General features: G+C 39.3%; 1 pseudogene; it reads left to right on the top strand.

Moving 5' to 3' along the window:
- The first annotated feature begins 18,554 nt into the window (after positions 1-18,554).
- Positions 18,555-19,450, top strand: LOC148035896 (pathogenesis-related protein 5-like; annotated as a pseudogene).
- Positions 19,451-19,799: the final 349 nt, after the last annotated feature.

Below are 19,799 nucleotides of genomic sequence, written 5' to 3'. Positions count from 1 at the left end.
TGAAGTAATCTTGATGATATGGCATAGTATCGAAGCCTATGGCATATTGTTTATGTTGTAAGTTACCAAATTCATGTGGTACTGTAGAAGAATATGGTATCATCTTACCCAATCCATCTATAATGTGTCCACCTGTTCTCTTGCAGGACACGTCTTAGCAGCCCATCGGGAAGAGAGTCTAGAAAGCGCCGCCCGGCACTCTCGTGGAATGTTATGGGGTTTGCAATCTAGGTCTTTGTAATATATCAAATATTGAAAATTCATGGGAAATTTTTCTTCTTCTTCTGTCGGTGACGGTTCGCGTTGGAGGGGGAAGAGGGATTTAGAAAGGCCAGCAAGCTCCCCGCTGCAGCTTGCTTAGCCTCAATGGCCATGCCTCATGACACGAAGGAGAGGGAGGATCCCCCTCGCTCCCCTATTTAACTGAGGGGGGGGCCGCACCGCTGAAGGAGGAGAAAAGGCCAGAGATGGAGAGGATGACGCTGCCACCACAACACCATGCAGTACCACTGCCGTGAGAAGGATAAGAAAGAGAGTGCACTACCTTGACACCTGACGGAGGAGCTAAAGTCGAGAAAAAAGGGGAGGCTGCCATTCTGCTACCACATTCCGAGTGCCCAGGGAGGAGCCTTCGCCATCTTCCACCGTCGACTAGATAGCCTTAACACACCCCCCCTTCCATGTGGAAGCTTTAGAAGCTTCCTGGGGGGGAAGCTTCTAAGGGGCCCTTAAGCCCCCTTTCACCCCCCATGTCCAAAAATCTCCCAAGGCCCCCTTCTTATGCCTTTTGAAATCACACCCCCCCCCCCCCGTTTTAATCCTCTTAAGGCCCTTTCACCCCCCTTCTTGTGCCTCATCAATTCCCCCCCCCCCCCCCCCCCCGTTTTAAAATCCTCCCAAGCCCCCTTTCTTATGGACCTTGGAACCCTTTCCTTCCCCTCCCATGTTTAAAACCATCACAAGCTCCTTAGCCCTTTACCATGAATGTTGAAACACCCCTTTCCCCTCCCAAAAGAATTAAGGCCTTAAAAGTTCTTATTACCCCTTCCTCGGGATTTTAAAGTTCACTTAGGCTCCCTTTCCTTGGGCTCCCCTCCGTGTTTTTATAAACCCTTAAGCCCCTTTTTCGTGGATATTGGAATCACCCCCCCCTCGAGTTTAAACCTTAAGCCCCTTTCACCCCTCGTGCTTTAACCACGTATAAGCCCTTTTTCTTGGGCTTTATAAGTCCCTTTTCCCCCCAAAAGTACTAAGGCCTTAAAATGTCTTATTACCCCCCTCCTCGTGGTTAAACCCCTTAGGCGTTCCTTGCCGTTTTCAAAATACCCTTGGGACTTTGGTTTTTTCCCCCACTCGAAAAAGAGAAGAAGAGTGTTGAAGTGCAAGGGAGCGACGGTGGAATTCCAAGGAGGAGTTGTAAAGTTGCTTCCACGTCCGAAAAAATACAATTGCGATGCCTCTTAAGAAAGTCCAAGGCACAACCGCAGGAGGGTCATCTCCCGGTATCCATGTGGATATCTCACCCCAAACCCAAGTTTTCCTTCTTAATTTTTAGTTGATATTGTTGTAATTCAAACATGCAAGGTTAATTATTAGAAATAGGATATATTTTCGTCCTAGTTGTCATGACGAAGGAACTTAATCATCAATAATTTTAATGAAACATGCAAAATAAAGAAAGCATAAAAGTATTTCTAGCAAATAGCTTATGCATTGAAATGAATTATAAGATTAGATTATTATCCATTAAAATAGTATACTTCGGTGAAGCCTAGAATTATAAACTGCATCTCGCACTATTAACCCATATCGCAATGAATCATCATGAAAAGTGCAAAGCATGAAACGACTTTTACGATGCATAAACTTTATGAAATTATCGTTGTCAACTGCATAAATTAGCAAGAAAAAGGTTACTTATTTAACATGAATTTGTTCGCAAAGAAAAGGGAAGATTAGTTGAAATTAACCTAACCTATGCCTGACCTCAAACCGATAAGTTAGGGTTGAAAAATCACTTTACGCATACTCAACGAATCATGTGGAAGTAATCTCGAAATTATCTTCTAGAGTTAATCAAATTGACATAAACTTAAAACACCTAAGCTGCGAAATACTCATTGGGAATGAGTTAAATTCCAAGAAATGCCTATACCTTAAATACTTGCCCACATTCACTGAATATAGGGACAGTGAATTGTAATCGTAAAAGGAACTAGGGTTTGTCCCTGAGAATCTTACAAAGATGAAGCTTGGAAACCCTAGGTCTAACGATGTCAGCTTAAAGAACCTGAAATAGATTGTTTCGTGACTCCATAGTCTCATAGTTCGATGCAGCACTTGCGCAACAAGTGCGGAGTCATATGATCTTGTGATTGAATCACAAGGGAATGGCCAAGTTCTTGCAATGAAGTTGGCATGTCCTTGCGCAAGTTATCTTGCAAGAGGATGAATAATCATCCTAATTTAGTGGTCTTTTTTTTTAGTAAAGAAGATTGATTGGAAACTAAAGACCAGCCAAAAAACTGAAGTACCCAATGAACTTAAGGTTTGATCAAGTTGGGTTAATAGGGTATGCCCTAACCCAGGATATGGGGGATCTTGCCAAGTTACAAGTCATCCCGGATCGAGTGCTGGTTGCATTCGAAAGGAAGGATTCATTCCTTAGCAGTTTGCCAACAACAAAAATGATCAATGGAAATGTTTGTGATTGCTATAGATTTTAGAGCACTATTTGGCTTTGTTTGATCAATGAATTAAAAGATAAATAGATATCTATACTTCAGGTTGAAGTCCTGAAGGGAGAGGCAGCTTCAATTACCCCCAACTACTTGCCTGACCCTAATCAAGGGAGTTGTTGACCACTCCGGGATAGTGGACCAAACCCATCGCGAAAGGTCTCTCCGTTGAGCGATACTTGGAGTAGGAGGACGCTTGGGTGCCAGGGGGGCTCTGGCCATAAATCCCTTGCCTTCCAGGCCCTGCAGAAGAGGAAACGTGACTCGAGATTGGATCTTGAGGCCTACATACTAGTCTATGGGCGGAAACTTGGATTAGTGATCCCTGTGGATTGCTAGATAGCCTTCGGGCAGATTTTGGATAAGCCTACGAGCTGGACTCTTTGTATTTCGAAGATAAATATGATAACCTATTAATAAGGAACTTGTCTGATATTGTTTTTCTATGTCAAGTGATGAAATTACGTGAAGAAACTAGTGCCTAACAGGTTAATTAAAGAAGCTAGTTGTTACATGTAAAACTAATGTGTTAGGTAATTAAATAACTAAAACAACCCGAGGAAAGTGCGGAGGATGGGCCATAGGTCCGTCCTACGGATGGGTGGTCTCAGTTGGCCGGGAACTTTTCTCAAATCGCGATGGACAGCAGGAGGATCGTCAAAGAACACGAACAACAAAAGCGTTGACCTAGAGTTATTATTAAACTCGATTTACACTGTTTTAGGGGAACGGAATGGAACTATGCCTTATCGTAGAGAGGTTGAGCTTTGCCTCCCTCTCGTTTCCCATTCTCCTTGAACCAAGTGCAGCGTGAATCCGCATCAGACCTGGAGGTTCTGCGTAAAGTAGTTTGCTTGGATCTGACGCTAGTTGCCGTTAGGAAAAGACCAATAGGGAAAACCCTAATTCAGGTCGATTCTAAGTGGGAACGGCCGGAATACTTCCGCTACGTGGCTGACTTGAAAAGCCCTAGATCACAAACCCCGTAACATTCCATGGGAGTGCACGGCGGAGCTTTCTAGACATGCTTTCCGATGGACTGCTAAGACGTGTCCTGAGGATACAAGCGAACATGTTATAGTCTTCTTGATTTTGCCACGTAACGGAAGCATTCTGGCCATTCCCACTTAGGACCGACCTGAATCAGGGTTTCTCTAATGGTCAAGTTCCTAGAGATTAACTAGCGTCGAACCCCAGGCAAACTACTTTAAGCAAAAACGTCAGGGTGGAAGCGGATTTATATTGCACTTGGTTCAAGGAGAATGGGAAACGAGAGGGATGCAAAGCTCGACCTCTCTATCCATAAGGCATAGTCAAATTCCGTTCCCCTAAAACAACATAAATCGGGATTCTAGTAACCTAGATTCTAGGTCATCGTTCCTTGCTGTCAACTTCTTTCGAGAAAAGTTCCCAGCCAACCAGGACCACCCATTCGTAGGACGGACCCATGGCCACATCTACCCACTTTCCTCCGGGTTTCTTTAGTTGTCTAATTACCTACCACATTTGGTTTGACACACAAAAATCAACTTCCTTAATTAGCCTTTTAGTCACTGGTTCCTTCACGTAATCTTAGCACTGACATAGAAAAACAGTGTCAAACAAGTTTCTTTTCAACAATTGGTCTTATTTATCTTTGGAATACATCATATATTCCATCCCATAGGCTAATCCATAATCCACCCGAAGGCAATCCAACCATCCATAGGGATTACTAATCCAAGATTTTGCTCGTAGACTAGTATGCAGGCCTCGACATCCAATCCCAAGTCAAATCAGCCACTTGTGCAGGGCCCGAAAGGCAAGGGATTTACGGCCAGAGCCCCCTCTAGCACCCAAGCATCCTCCTGCTCCAAGTAGTAGGGCCCAACGGAGAGACCTCTCGCAGTGGGTTCGGTCCACGTTCCTAGCGTGGCTAACAACCCCCTTAGTTAGGGTCAGGGAGACAGTGGGGAGGTAACTGATGCTGCCTTTATAAAATATTACACGGCACAACGAACAGAATCAAAGAAAGAGATAGAGAGTACACAACAGAAAAGAGGAGAATCAGTAAATTCTTTAACTCCAAACAACTGATACAAAGATGGCTCTGTCCACCCTTGCACTTCCACTGTGTGAAGCTTAGATGGCGATCTAGATAGAAGATAGGTGAAGAGCTTAAGGCTAGCTGGAATAACAACTCTGACTGGGTGAAAGATGAGTGATCGACGACTGTGAAAGGGTTTAGCTTTTATAGCCCGCGAAGGCTATTAGGTCGGCCTGACCGACCTACCATATGAGCCTCCAATAGTCGGCCAGGGAATATTCCCTTTACCATCCGGCCGAGGGCGTTGCCCCCGGACCCCTGCCAGGGGGGCCGCTGGCCCCCCTGGGACCCCCCAACCAAGGGCCGCTTCCGCGGCCCCTGGACCCCACAATAGGGGCCCCTTTTAACTCCCTTACACCGCAACTCGATGCAATGTGCCTCGAGTTGCTACCAGCTTAACCACTGTATCTAACCTAAAGATTAGACCCACAATGGTCACCTTTTTGCCATCCGATCACATAGACCTCATCTGATAAACAAGTCAGGACTCAACCAATGAGGCTCACATTTGGCTTCTCCTCATAATGGGGGCCTTACAACTTTGAGCATCATGGATCATTGGTAGCACCTAATGAGGGTGGGGCATTTATCATATCTAACAGCCTCTCCCTCTAGGCCTTCAACCTGAAGCATTATTTATTTTTCCATCTTTAGTTCTTTGAGCAAAGCAATACAAACAGTGCTCCTAGACTGTACAAACACAATCAATCCAGTGGTTGTTTTATTTGGCCAACTGCTAAGATGTGAATCCTTTTCTTCGAATGCATCCAACATTCAATCCGGGATCAATTACAACTTGGCAAGATCCCCAAGGGTTTGTTTGTTTACCATTTTATCCTTGGGTTATGGCTTATACCCTATCAACCCAATTAACAAACACCTTAGGTTCCTTAAATTAAGACGGTAATTCTTGGGAAAGCTCATCACCCAACTTGAATGGTCAATTTCTTGCTAGGCAATACATAAGTTTCCTTAACTTGGCAAATCAGCCCAAGAAGGGTGATATAACAGGATGACTACTCATCCTCTTGCAAGTTAGACTTATGCTAGGGTCCCACCAACCTTGTTCCAAGGAATGGTAAATCTATCTTGTGATTTCAACACAAAGCCATGTGACGTTGCAACTTGTTGCATAGGAGTCGCATCTAACTTGTGGGATCAATCTCCCTTCAACGACGTTTCTTGGTCAAGAAATATGTTTAGCCAAGATGTAGGGTTTGGGGTGTCTTCTTACCCAACCCAATCCCTAACCTTACTAGGCCAATAACGTTTGGTCTTAGGGATTCTAAACTTAATCGGGAGTTTATTATTAGGTCCATCGATCCTTAGGGTAAAACCCTAGATCGTTATTGTACGGGCGTCCAATTTAACCCAACATTCCGTGAATGTGGGTAGAACCTTTGGGTTTGAAAGTCTCGACTTGGCGTCCCAAGTGTGATACTAGGCAGAATTTTCTTAACGTGCTAAACCCTACCTAGCACTTTGAGGTGTTCATCGTACCATCAAGTCATGCTTTTACGAATCCCTTGAGGGTTATAACATTACAAGTGATTTAGCTAAATTGGTCTTCTTGTCTTTCGACAAGGAACGATCTTTTCTTAGAGATGCTAAACTTGTTCTAAAGGTGTAAATAGTCGCAAGACATCACATTACGTGTAAATATGCAATTCATTACTTCTATGCAACTATAAGGTTTGCAAAGACCATTTCATTTCCTTGCTAAAATCATGATGATTGACAATTTGGGGAATAACTTGCATAAATCCTACATATATTTACATCAAGAACTTATGCCTACAACCTTTCATTTAATGAAATTGAATTTCAAGCTTTCATATGACATGCAACCTTTTCTACATACAACTTTGATAGATGAAGTTCATGCATGACAAATGTCATAAGATTATTGTTGACTTAATCCATTCTACGGCACTTAACCCCTCTTAAAAATGCAAGCATCTTTTCATGTAACATGCAAGTTCATGGTTTCCTTTTCATACCATACAAGTCCTTGGACAACATTCTAACAGATGTCTAATGAATATCTCTTATGAATCATATCTAGGTAATCATGGCCTAGATGCATTATGTGCTTGCTCTTTTTCTCGGCCAATCAAAGATGCATTAAAGCAATTTCATCTTTTAACCCTAAGCAATATGCGCTTGGGATTTGCAACTTGGAAATGCAAGCAACCCAATTGCACAACATGCACTAACTCTTGTGAATCGTTCAAGGAGATGATTTCCCAAATGTATTTTAACTAGGCTACGTGAATTTGGAAACATGCGTAAATGCATTCTTCCCATGAAATTTAACGTGTCTAATGCATCGCTTAAATGCAGAATCGTTCTTTTAAGAACCTGGGCTTCAGGGCTTGTAGGGATGTCCATGCGTATGCTTGGGGAAGAAACTCCCGCGTGAGCGCCTTGCGTCTTTTGTTTGGGGGCCATCGATGTCAAAGACTCTTGATTTCGCAAACTCGTTTTTTTTGCTTTAACCGAAATACGAACTTTCACCAGCCCTTGGAAATCAGCTTCAAGATCTAATTACTTTTCCCCTCGCGTAGGAATTGGGCTTATGAGCCCGGTTTTCTGAAATCGGGGAGGCATGTGGAAACGAGGCTTATAGAAGCCTAACTTTGGAAGCTTCTGCTTTTGAACAGGATTACGTGAAGGGGGGGGTAATGATCTTACCCATATCCAATCGCCCCTTTTTCCAAGAAGGCTGTTCTCATGCGGCTTTGCGGTCTTCAAGCCACGGCCTCTTATGCACCGTGTGGTTGGAGTTTATTAATGCGTGAAGGTGGGGTTTTTAGACCAGGCTTCTTCTAGTCGTGGGGAGAATATTTTAAGCTACTTTTGTGTTGGCCTGTAGAGGTTAAAATTCGTTAATATTTCCTGTAGAAATATTACACCATCCGATGGCACCTAGTTTATGTCGTTAGTTACCAACTTTTCTTTTGTCATTTATGTCTTTCATAAAATTTACTTTAACTTAATTTTTGTGTTTGATCTAGGGAAAGTGGAAAGTTGATTTTGAGGTTGCATGCAAGAAGATTTCCTCAAAATTTCCAATAGATGAAATGGAGGCAAACATCAATTCCATAAGAAAGGCCATCACAAAAACCCACAAAAAAAAAAATTACATGGGTAACAAGTTTCATGGTTTAGAGTTATGCTTCTATAATCTCTACACGGCTAAGAAGTTGCATGGTTTAAATTCAAGTCATGCTTCTATAATCTCTACATGGGTAAGAATTTGTGTGGTTTAGAGTCATGCTTCTATAATCTCTACTGAATTACAAAAAACAAAAATATTGTTATGTCAAGGTTATTTGTTTTTAAATCTTGGCAATGGTAAATCTATGGCTAAGTAATGACTAGTTAATACAATATTAGTAAGTTTGGGAATCTCCCAATTTCCATTTTTTGAATACTAAAAAGGTGGCACCTGGATAACATGAGCATGAGTTTCTCAAAACTATATGATGTGACCTATCATTGGAAAGCGCTTGAAAAATGGAATCTATTGAGCTATAGAGTGCTCGATTTGGAGTTATAGTGTTCAAGTTATGACAAATCCAAAGATTTGACCATGTGTCCCAAACTTATGGGGGCTCCTTTTCTTCACGTGAAACAAACTCGTAGAGGCCTTTTCCAATAAGGAAGTTCATGACACGGAACTTCCATGAAGGGGTAGTTGTTTTTGTCGAGCTTCTCAATGATGGGGCTTCCACTGTTCTCTGCCATTATCACAAAATTAATACCAACAGCAAGCAAATCTTCTGCAACCCTCCACTTGTAGTGCATAGCGATACACCAGACAGCCTTTTTCATTGTCTGCTCAACAATACATGCAATCTGCAACCTGTTTGCAGATAAAACTTGTGTTTACTCGCTAGTAAACACCTTTGAACTCACAGATCTCAAATCTGTAACCTGTACACCTACTTTTGGTCAATACAGTCGAAGTCACAGTGTACCCTGAAACTGTTATCCGCAACCTTGCGGCTCTAAAACGGGGCCTGAAACGGCCTCAGATGCCCAAATTAACTGGGGATAAGCCCTAAATGGATTGTTTGTAGAATACACAGCGCTATTCATGCACACCAAATCTCACAGCAATCTGAGATTTTTGCTTTGCCCTGCTTTCGGTGCCTCCATAGGCACTATCCAAAAGAAAGAGTGGAAGGATGGAAGAGCTTCTTACCCGTGGCTTGCTTGCTCGAACCTTGCTTCTTCTCCTTCACTTCAGCCTTTAAAATCAGCCTCTCTCAATGGCGCGGCTCTGATACCATGTCAAGAATCACATGGTGGGGAGACTTGCTCGAGATGATGCGCCGAACACACATAGAATGCACAAGGAGAAGCTCACTCAATAGACAAGAAGAGAGATGGAGGCCAAAAACATTTTCTTTCTGGTTTCTTCTTCTTCTTCCACACTCTTTAAAAATTACTCAAAGTATAGATAAGATACAACATAAAGGAAAATGGCCTACTAAGTCAAACAATGCATAACCGACTACACTAGTCGACTAGCGCTATAACTATACCAGCTGTAAATAGTGTAAAATATTACACGGCGCAGCGAACAGAATCTGAGAAAGAGATAGAGAGTACACAATAGATAAGAGGAGAATCAGTAACTTCTTTAACTTCAAACAACTGATACAAAGATGGCTCTGTCCACCCGTGTGCTTCCACTATGTGAAGCTTAGATGGCGATCTAGACAGAAGATAGGTGAAGAGCTTAAGGCTAGCTGGAACAACAACTCTGACTGGGTGAAAGATGAGTAAGTGATGGCTGCGAAGGGGTTTAGCTTTTATAGCCCGCGAAGGTCGTTAGGTCGGCCTGCTGATCGACCTACCATATGAGCCTCCACTAGTCGGCCAGGGAATATTCCAAGGAATATTCCCTTTACCATCGGGCCAGGGGCGCTGCACCCGGACCCCCGCCAGGGGGGTCGCTGGCCCCCCTAGGATCCCCCAGCCAGGGGTCGCTTCCGCAGCCCTCGGACCCCACAATAGGGGCCCCTTTTAACTCCCTTACCACACAACTCAATGCAATGTGCCTCGAGTTGCTACCAGCTTAACCATTCCGTCTAACCCAAAGATTAGACCCACAACAGTCACCTTTTTGCCATCCGGTCACATAGACCTCATCTGATATACAAGTCAGGACTCAACCAATGTCCGGGCTCACATTTGGCCCATTTCGGGCATGTATCCTATGGACTACTATATGGTCATGAGATATAATTTGGATGACTTGTTCATACACCTAACAATGTAGGGTCATTATCTCCCCATTAATTGTCACTGTCTCATTAACCCTTTGCCCTTCAAATAAGAACATTGAACTAGTTTTAGTTCTTTAAGCCATTTCAACAACTTGAGATGGACTTTCACATCTTTGTACAGAGTTGAGTCTAAGTAAATGTAAGGGTCGTCTCATCCCTAGATTGGGCTCTAGTTGTAGCCCCTTCATAAGCCTAAGCAACTCGATAGACAAGTCTTCTCCAAGATAGCAACATGTTTGATTGGCAAGCAGTGAAATACATTATCTCAAAATCAATCACATAAAGTGTAGTTCATCATTAACTTGTCAAAGAAACTCAACTATCATCATAAGCTCATAACTCATGTTCTTCTTTATATTTATGAAAAGTATTTACAAAGATATATCGATCATACTATGATCTACCAACACACCATCTCATGGATCCTTTCCTCACGAAAAATATTAGGGTCTATACTATCATATCTTGGTGGATTCTCATGTACATGGCATGAAACATAATATGGTGGCTCTTGGGGTTAAGAAAAACATGCCATGCCAAAATAAGGCCTTCTTGTCACTACAACAACTCTCTCGTGTGGTACTATTTTAGCACTTTTTTATATACTCACAATTTTTCAGGTATAGGCTCATTCCCAATGTCTAGCAACCATTCAGCAAAGGCACTAAACAAAAGGTATATCTTAACTATCCTTAGTCATTCATCTCATCCAATCGTCCATAGCTCGTAATGAAGAAGGATGTTACACCCACAATATATCCCCATATGTGACCTATTCCTTGGTTAGAAATCTCTCATGTACCATTAGTTAGGATAAGGTTGCAATACAATTGGAGGAATAAATATCATTTCCATTATCTCATATATAACCTTGTGGTATGAGAGATTATGAGAACCTAAGGCTACTCGATACATGATGGGAAAAATATCCCGCAAATGTGTAGCTTTCTCACTGCTAAGTTCCTGTGGGCACAATGTGTATGCTAGTATTAGTGCAAGATAATCAATAACAGTTTTCTTCAAACAAGTGTGGTCATTTTATTAATTCCCTTTATACGTTGACTACTTAATCTTACACTAAAAGCTCTTTTGCAACCTAGGCTCTAATACCACATGTGAGGTGCCTCCTCCAATAGACCCAAGGGAGTCCTCTTAGTAGTCGATCAAAATCCATATCCATGCAAATCACCATCTAGTCTCCCATGGGAAACCTAGGACTCAGTCAAACATGGGAATCTTGGTTTCACTTCAGAGGGGAAGCCTGCACAAGTCAACTCTAATAGCAATCTAACACCCACCTAAGAAAGACCACTTTTTAATCAATCAAAGGAAGGAGTGAGGTTAACACTGCACTTAATTCAAAGAGAGTGAGAGACGAGGGAGAGTGTAACTAAATCCCCCTACCCATATGATAAACTCTCAACTTCAGCCCCCTAAAGTGGTGTTAAACTTGGTAACTAATCTATCAATATTGGGAGGGTCACGATTTAATCAGCTCTATCTAGTGTTGGAAAGTTACCCAACTTATCGGGTCCACCCAGCCGTAGGCATTCGATCATTTAAGATCGAAGCCTCCCACTTTTCTCAATTGGGTTTGCTTTAGTTTTCTAATTAGCAAAGCATACCACCACGTTGTTTGGATATACAAAAAACAACTTCCTTTTATTACTCCGTGAAATTAGGCTCATTACACTCAATCTTTAGTATATAATGATTTTTTAAAAAATAAGATACTTTATTTCATGATAACAAGTAGAACCATCACTCCGCAAAGTGGTAAAAAACTATCTTTCCAGCAGAAAGACTCTATCCAGCCTAGGATAGGACCTTCCAATCCCTTGGGATTGGGCTGTATGTGATTGCAGTCCATCTGTGGTCAACAGGGAATTTATTGGCTCAGAGCCCCTCTAAGCTTCCTTGAGCCTCAAGAGCCATCCTACTTAACAAGGCACTTATCACGCCACCCTTTTCCTTCTCAAGTGCTTGAGTGATCTTTAAAAAAAAAGACCCACCTTCCTCAGGAGCATAGGACCCCCGCCCGTAGGTAAGTTTTTGCACAATCCACAGAGTGTTAGGGAGCATTGGTTTGGGATGCCAACATCCCGAACCACCACAATCCACAATTCGTTCATCAGAATATCTCCGTTTGGCCATCCATCATGATTAGGGGTTACGGTCATAACCTCGGTTTGTTGTAGAATAATCGATTGTTCAGGTTGAATGGATTTGGGGGTAACATCTCCTTGCACTTCAAATTTGTGTTGAGTTTCCATAGGAGTAGTTACTCTCTCCCATTTGGGAGCTCTCTGAGCATGACCTCCCTTAGCATCTCAAGGTCCCTTGGGAGCCATGGAAGAAGCTCGATGCATTTGAACAACGCTTCCACGTAGGTGTAGGAAGAGAGGCTTGGCTAATTGCAACAGAGCTTCGTCGCATCAACAATACAGAAACTTCTACAAGGGTTGTTGCGTTCTTCACGTTATACTCTACCCCTATTTATATAGTAATGGGGGGAGGGATAAAGAGAGAACCCTTGCATTTTAGCATTTTCAATGACATCATAAATGATAAAGAGAGAACACTTTCTTTTAACGTCTTTGATGACATCAGAGGGGGGGGACTTCATTTTTGTAGTGTGAAGATAAAAATTTATGAATATATGGGGGAGTACTGCATGTCACATTGTCGGGTGGGCATTACTCCAAGGCTCATGACCAAGGTGGTTACCAAGGCATAGACCTTGGCATCTTAGCCTTCACATACTTGACAACCAGCTTCAAATGCTTCATTGCCGCTATTGGCTGGTGCACTGAGAAGCTACCACAAGCTTGTAGGAAAATCTTCCCATGAGGTCACCCATTCTAACAGTGTCGTCACCCAAGTGCACTTAACTACCAAGTGACTATCCACTAGGCTAGTTCTTTTGTTCTATACTACAAACATATTTTTAATAAACTTGTCTTGGGAGGGTTTCCTAAGCCTTCCTTCTTCCATGAAAATTGGCATATAGTACCTCATTATTAATAACAATTATCTTCATAATAAGAGCTAGTTTTAAAAATGTGTAATTTTTTTCAACATAAATCAATTTTTGGAATATATACACACATTATTTATTAAAATAAACTAAGTAATGGGGACTTTATATTATGTGTGAGGATATATTGAGGGTTGATATGAATATGTCTTTGGCTATTTTTATTGAATTTTTGGATGATTTTTGTATGATTTGAATTATTATTGTCTGGTTTGGAAGTGTTTGAGAGAGTTTTGAATAAGGTTGAATAGGTTTGAGAAGCTTATGATGTTTTTCAGTGGAGATACAATGTGCTAAAAGGTTATGTTGAGTGCCTAATAGGTTTTGATTGGGTGATTTCTTTATGGTTTGAATGATGAGATTGATTGGTTTTGAAGTTTTTGAGAGAGTTGTGAATAAGGTTAAATAGGTTTGAGAAGCTCATGATGTTTTTCAGTGGAGATACCATGTGCTAAAAGGTTCCATTGAGAGCATGATAGGTTGTGTTTAGCTTTTGTTTTATTCTAATTTCTTTATGTATGAGAGGTATGCATGATAATTGATGGAGTTTAAGAATGTTTGTAAGATTATTAAATGATTCTAGATGGTTTTGAATGGTTTTATTTGAGCTAAATTCTTTGTGATGACCTTCTATACGGTATTGTAGACCTTTTGTAGAGCCTCAATCTCTGTTCTATTTCTGTTCTATATGCCTCTATAAGTGTTCTCTGGGATGAATGTGTAGCTTAGGAAATTTTTCTAATCTTGGGAAGAGACTAATACAAGTTTAGAATAGCTCAAAGAGGTGGAAGAAGTAGTTGTTGAAGACTCAAGTGAAGATTGAAGTGATAGTGACATTGTTGAGCTATGAAAGCACACTGTAGTAGCTTTGATGACTCTTCATATCAAACATACCTCTTGAGAGAGGTATCCACGATCGAAGAGAGATTATAGAGTGTTTTTCTTTATTATTCCAATATATTATTGAGAGAGATATAGAGTATGAGAGATAGATGGTTTTCTATGAGAAACATTGTATGTAGATGAGAGAGACTATGAAGACATTGAAGATGAAATCTATGTGATGAGATTCCATTCAAAGTGAATCATTCTTTTAGTATTTTTAAATAATTTCTAATATTTTAATCTTCTTTTCTCTTTAAATATTCTCTCTCTCGTCTTTTAATTCTATGTTTTCTCCCTTAACCATGATGCTATGAAAATTGCTATGAAAATAAGTTTATTTATTTATTTATTATTTATTTATGATTTTATTAAATCTACTTGTTGCATAATCTTGACTTGTTACACATAAGCATTGTGTGTGATTCTAGTTGCATTGTGCTTGGTTGATAGATGGTTGGAAACCAATCTCTCTCATGTTCTAATGAGCACATTATTAATCATAATTAGATAAATTAATAATAAAAAATAATTATTGAGTTTCAATGATCTTTGACTAAATCTATATAGTAAGTGCAATGTATAATAGTATGCATTTCTATCATAATATAAAAATATATGATATTGTGTATTGTTAGGATTTTTACTTCATTTTTGACATAGTAAGTTTAAGATTCTTTATGAGTAATGTTAACTATATCATTAATATTTAACACTATTAATTTACTTGATTTAAAACCTGTAACATAAATAATATTATAATATTTTATTTCATATATAATTTTATTAAAATAAGCTTTTTGAATAATTCCTTTGTAATTTTTCTAATGTGATCTAATTTTAGAAAGTATCCCTAGCCATCTTTATATCATCACAAAATAAGAGAATGTGGTAAAAAATCATTTTTGTTGTTTCTCTCATCTGAAGTCAAAATTCAAAGTTTGTAGAATCATTTTAAAGATCTTGACATAATTTAGAAGTTATGTTTTGTGAATTATAAGTTTAAGGATTTTTTGTGTAATCTTGACTAAGTCATTAATCTTCAACACTATTAATCTACAAGGGAAACCATTACAAACAAAATCCATGGCCACAAAAGCTATAGTCATGTTTCTCATACTTTAAAAACATCAATTTCATTATTCAACTATATTGATTGGTTTATATTTCTATCTCTAGTTTTTGGAAAGGGATTGCTATGTTTGTATAAGAATAATGGACCATAGATAAGCTTTGAGCTTTACTTACTTTTGATTTATTAAGAATTTAGATGTACTATTAAAAAAGTTATAGTTTATAGAAAGAACTATAACTTTTATTAGAGATGGTTTTGACTACATATGTATAGTTTTTAAGTTAGTCTTGGAGAAAGTTAGCCTCTTAGTTTAATTCTATACTTTTCTCAAAAAACATGTACTCTCCTCATTTTCAAGTATTGATTTGGTAAATTATTTCTTATTTTTAGAGCATACTAAAGATCATTAAAAAATCTTAGAGTTTTAATTAATGTATAATAGTTGAATGGTTAATGAATTTTAAAAGATATTTTTATCCCAAGATATTCTAACTCAAATTGTACTTTAGTAAGCTATAGTTATTATTTAGTTGAATATCTTTAAATTTTACCTTAGCTTCATTAAAAAGTAAATCCTATTGATATTCTTACCTAATAACGACATAGATTTGCTATATGAGACAGTATTTTGTGAAAACTTATGGATGTCTTATTTTCATGGAATATGTATAGATTTGTTGTATGACATAGTACAAAGATATTTTAATTTTTCTCGTTGATATGGTATAAAGTTGTTCCATAAGATAGCCCTAGCACCATGTGGATAATCAGTCGTATAGTTTTGTAATCAACTAACAATAGTTGCTTTTTAATCCCTATAATATTATGATATTTTCTAAAAAAATAAGATGATTCAATATTCATTTGTGGATTTTCATTGTTTGTTTGTTGCATAATTGTGACTTATTATAGGTAATCATTATATGTGACATTGGTTGCATTGCACTTAGTAGATAGATGGCAGAAAACTCATATATTTTGTGTCGTAGTAAGCAAATTATTAGGAAATTGTGAATTGAGGTTTTTAAAAGATTATTGAGTATAAATAATCTATAAGTGAATCTATATAGTAAGTGTAATATATAATACCATATATATATATATATATAATTAACATTATTACTTCATTTTTAAATTATAAGTTTGAGCTTCTTTAGTAATATTAGCTTTAACTAAATAATTAATATTAAAATATTAGATAAAAATATATGCTTGAATTAAAATAAGCTTTCTATGGAAGGCTTCATCAACAAGATCACTGATAAAGAAGGAGAATAAAGTAAGAACTTAGTTTTATTGTTTCTCCCTCATCCAAAGTTGGAATTCAGAGCTTTCGAAGTTGTTTTAGAGATTTTGACATGTAATGGTTTGATACATAGAGTTTTATGTAGTATCTATAGCAAGCTATAAGAAACCTCTTGATATACAAAACTTTTAATTGATATTTGTATTTTAAAAAAATAGATATATGATATGTGTTTAAATAAACATTTCATAATAGAGGATAGTAAACCATGGCTTTTGTTATGGGGAAGGGTTAAGTCTTATCACTAATTTTTCTCTTGTTCTTTGTGAACTTGTCCACTTATTCAAATTACTTCATATTTAATAAAGTTTTTCTATCTATGAATTTAGATACTAGATTTGTTACATAGTTGGCTTTGCAATACATGATCTCTTCTCTCTTTCTCTTCACTATCTCTTTGATATCTCTAAATGTTCTCTCTTCTCCCTATCTCTCCTCTCTCCCATGTTCTCTCCTCTCCCTCCCTCCCTCACACACACACACACACACACACACACAAAACAAAGAGGACAAACTATTTAGAACAAAAATTTTATAAACAATGTTCAAGATAGAGACGAAAAAATGAAGAATACATGGTACAAATGCAAAAGAGTGAAAATGACATAATGACTATTTGGATAGAAAAATAAAGAATAAATAGTGCAAAATTTGTAAAATCCAAGAAAAGTTACACTTGACATGAGTGGTGTGTACATCATTTCCTATGGTCATTCTCTAATATGCACCATGTGCTACCATATCTAATACAAGGATGGCTACTATCTTTGGATATTTGACTCTACTTAAACCTCATTTAATTTAAAAATTAATCATTTCTTAAAGCATCCTCTTTTAATTGTTTTTGTTCCTAATGTCTACAATATCATAGGAAAGAGAATATGAAGCCATTGTGTATGCCTAAAGCCCTATTGCATGCTTAAAACTATTCTATAGAAACTAGATTGATATGGCTACCAAGGCCTCAGAAGATAACTTCATGGCACCACAACAACTTCGAACTCTTGCCTTACTAGAAGACTAAATTCATGCAATAATTGCATTAACAATGACATAACGAGAACATAAACACACTTTGGCTCGTCCATGCAAGATAAAATAAAGCCTATCTGAATCTTGAACTTGAAACTTATTATGCCCATTTCTTCATATTGCACCTATCTCTTTCCTCAAGCTATTATGAACAAGATCTATGGCTTAGAGTAGAAGGTCAAGACTAGAATCCCATTCTTGAGGGAGTGGGATGCCATCATAACAGCATTGAATAGCTGAAGTATTGCATCATAACAATGCTGAGCCACAAAGATACCCAAGTGCAATCCCACCAATGTGGCTCCCATATTATCCCTTAGGGTAAAGCCCTTGAAATGAAAAGTTCAAATATCATCCTGTACATCATAAAGTTCTAGATGAAGAGAAAATGCATGCTCCTAGTATGTTAGGAATGAGAGACACAATATGTGATGCCACATGGTATATCACATACATAGGTAATAGGCAACATGACATAGACGATTATGATGCGCTTCATTATATGACACACATTTGTGAATGGATAGTTAAATATATTTCCTTGTAAATGTAAGTCTAGAATGATGTTTTAATCTAATAATTTATTAAATTTTAGGCGCTACATACCGGTGATTAAATTTTGGAAAAAGACATAGGAGAAAGTTGTCAAGCCTTTCGGCCCTCAATCCTTTTGAAAGCCTTTATGTGTGGTCACATATGAAACCTATCTATCGGATTCTTGTGGCTGATGGGCGTGACAACTTCTTGCCGTGTGGATATTCACCGCGTTTTACGTTTTACGTTTGAATAGGTCAGATCGTTGAGGTTGGCAATAACCAGACGTTGGACAAGAGACGTAGCAGCGATGTCGAAAGGCGAGTTTGTCCGTGCTTGCTGTTTTCTCGACTGCACACGACCGATAACGAGCTCATCGACGGGCCAACGACGTCGTTTGCGGACTTTTGACGACGTCGTTGGACAGGAGCTTGCCGTTTTCTTGGATGGGGACTTCCGATAACGACGTCGTTTGCTGCCTTTTGACGACGTCGCAAAACAAGTAAAGTAGTCTTCTATTTCTATCAGTATTCTGCGCTGGTATTTATATATAAGAGTGGATTTGGTACGCCAAAATTAGATCAGCAAGTTTAGATCAGCCATATTATCGTACACCAGCAAGTTATACGACAATATGGCTGGTGCAAGCTGCTGCGGAACGTCCCTTGTAGGATCAGTGGCCATCCTGATATTAATGATACTGATGAGTATGAGAGGTGAGCTAAATACTGTATCGGCGACTTCCTTCAATGTGGTAAACCATTGCGGGGGCACCCTCGGCGTGCAAGTGCGCGAGAACGCCGGCGGTCCGACCATTGGAACCACAGGCTTCTCCCTGGCGCGTCCAGGTCTCTGACCCCCCCCAGTGGCTGGTCGGGCAACTTCGGGACGGGCACGCCGAGCCTCCTGGCCGAGTTCACCATCAACATCCCGGCGGGCACGGACTTCTACGACTTGAGCGCAGTGGACGGCTTTCAGCTGGGCGTGGGCATGAGCATCACATGCAACGGCGCGAGCGTTTCCTGCAGCGCGGCGGCTTCCATCTGTCCCTCGGAAGACGTAAACGGCAACGCATGCGTGAACCCCAACCGCGACGACCCCAACACCAGCTACGCCCAGAACGTGCGCGCCTCCTGCCCCGACGCCTACAGTTGGTCCGGCGACGACCACGCCACCCACGGCACGCCCACGGGGGGCACCTGTGTTATCACCTTCTGCCCCTGAGTACCTGCCTATCTTTATTAACATATGGCCTCCCGCGCTAGCGCCTAGTTATTATTGTAAGCTGCTGTGTACCAGCTGTGCCTTGTAATAAAACGTCCGTCATCCGATTAAGCGTGCACATAGATGTTATAACATCTATGTAGTAACTTTATCATACAACTAAGCATATAGTCATATAATAAAATCTCATAGAGTGACATTTCTATATCTCTAAGATAAATAATAATCGAAAAAAACTTGGTTTGAAAAGCGTTTTTAATAGAGTAAAAAATGTGAAATCCAAATTGTCTTTATTCTACTAGATGTACATCATCTAGGTTTAAACTTCCAATGATTGTATTTTTCATGATGATTTATCAAATCAATACTTGAAAATTAGGAGAGTACATATTTTTTGACAAAAGTACAAAGTTAGATTAAGAGGCTAACTTTCTCTAACACTAACTTAAAAAAGTATACATATTTAGTCAAAACCATCTCTAATACAAGTTATAGTTCTTTCTATAAACTATAACTTTTTTTATAGTATATCTAAATTCTAAATAAATCAAAAGTAAGTAAAGCTCAAAGCGTATCTATGATCCA

This window comes from Lygodium microphyllum, chromosome 5 (assembly GCF_053477565.2).
Source record: "Lygodium microphyllum isolate KBCC chromosome 5, Lygodium_microphyllum_v1.1.10, whole genome shotgun sequence".
In the NCBI taxonomy this organism is placed as follows: Eukaryota; Viridiplantae; Streptophyta; class Polypodiopsida; order Schizaeales; family Lygodiaceae; genus Lygodium; species Lygodium microphyllum.
This window is presented reverse-complemented; position numbering and strand designations above follow the sequence as displayed.